Raw genomic sequence first — 1,786 nt, 5'->3', positions numbered from 1 at the left:
TTACTGATGGGCACATTGCACTCCTGATCCATGATGGCTACTGCTTTCTTCATCAGAGCTATATCATTATAGGCGTCACACCTCTGACCACCTCCTGAGCCCTGAGTGCTATCAAATTCTTGAAGCTCTACCTCCTCGGTGTCTCCAATAATATTTGGAACTTCTGGTCTAGATGGCAGAAGATCTTCTAATTCAGAAAGCTTGTCTAGGTCGATACAGTTGTTTTCAGGAAACTGCACATCAAACTTTACGTAAAGATCATCTTTTTCAAAGGGATTATGATATTGTGGCATTCCTTCACCTTGAACTATAAGAACACATCTGGTTTGATTACTTTGCCAGGGGGGTATTTTACCACAATCTGATGTCCATCAAGGTGCTTAAATGTGAACTGAAATCTACACAGAGCTTCAACAAGTCCTATCTTTTATGTCATATGCAAATCATTCCCATCTCTCTGGAACACCTCATGTTCTTTTTCTTGTAGCAAAAGAACAACATCTCCTGGGTCCACTCCTGGGACCTGGTCTGCTTCCCCAGTAAATGTAATTCTCTGTCCATGTTTCATGCCTTTGTCAATGTGGTCTTCAAGAATCTTGACTTCTTTAATCACCTTCTTCCCTTCACATTTTTTACAGTGGTCCTTTTCATTAATTACCTCTCTTTCTCCGTTACAGTCAGAACACACAGACTGCCTCTGCTGTACCATTCCTGGAGCCAGCTGTTTGATCATGATTTGTACACCTCGACCCCGAGCAGCACTACCCTTCTGAATAGCTCCAGACTTCTCACCTTGGCCACTGCATGCACCACAGAGTGCATTCTTGCTAAGTTGCCCGTTTGGTTGTCTTGCCATTACACGGGTCTTCTAAAAATACTTTGAGCGGATGCATCATGTCTTCTCCTCTTCTTCTGCCATTTTGACTTATGCTCTGATTGACCATGAAGCCAAATAAGCCTCTACCAAAAATGTGAGAGAAAATATCATCCATGCCACCACTTCCACCACTACCCTCCCGAAGACCTTGTTCTCCATATCTGTCATATAGTTCCCGCTTCTCAGGATTTGATAGTACTTCATATGAAAAACTTATTTCTTTGAATCTGTCACCAGCATTTGGACTTATAAGGATAGTATTCTTTGTCTAACTTTCTATATGCCTTCTTCAGTTCGTTCTCGCTGGCGCCACACGGGACGCCCTGGATGTACAGTTTCGTGTTGGCCATGTTCGCCATGGCGGCCGGCCCGGCAGCGCACAGGCAAGAAGGCGGAGAAGCAGGAGGAGTGAAGCTGGGCCCTAAGCAGCGGCGGCGGCGGTGTGGGCTGAGACAGCGAGCAGGCATGCTATATTTTACCTTCTTTGCAGATAGTCACACTCAACCCCTTGACCAAAAGGAGTATCAATTTTTGCCAAAATCATTAAATAGTAGTGATGGGGGAATTACAGTTCTTTCTTTCTCTCAACAGTTCTTTATTAAAACTACTAGAGACGAAAACAGGATTAAAACTGAATAACCCATTGAAAGGCAGAGTTCCAAAAAATAGCAAGGAGAGATAAGAAAGCCTTCCTCAGTGATCAGTGCAAAGAAATAGAGGAAAACAATAGAATGGGAAGGACTAGAGATCTCTTCAAGAAAATTAGAGATACCAAGGGAACATTTCATGCAAAGATGGGCTCAATAAAGGACAGAAATGGTAGGGACCTAACAGAAGCAGAAGATATTAAGAAGAATGTGTGGCAGGAATACACAGAAGAACTATACATAAAAGATCATCACGACCCAG

General features: G+C 43.1%; 1 pseudogene; it reads right to left on the bottom strand.

Annotated features, from left to right (window-relative positions):
- On the bottom strand, positions 1-1,236 carry LOC102403396 (annotated as a pseudogene).
- Positions 1,237-1,786: the final 550 nt, after the last annotated feature.

This window comes from Bubalus bubalis, chromosome 3 (genome assembly GCF_019923935.1).
Source record: "Bubalus bubalis isolate 160015118507 breed Murrah chromosome 3, NDDB_SH_1, whole genome shotgun sequence".
Taxonomy (NCBI): domain Eukaryota; kingdom Metazoa; phylum Chordata; class Mammalia; order Artiodactyla; family Bovidae; genus Bubalus; species Bubalus bubalis.
Note: the sequence above shows the minus strand (reverse complement) of the source record. Positions and strands in the feature narration are given on the sequence as shown.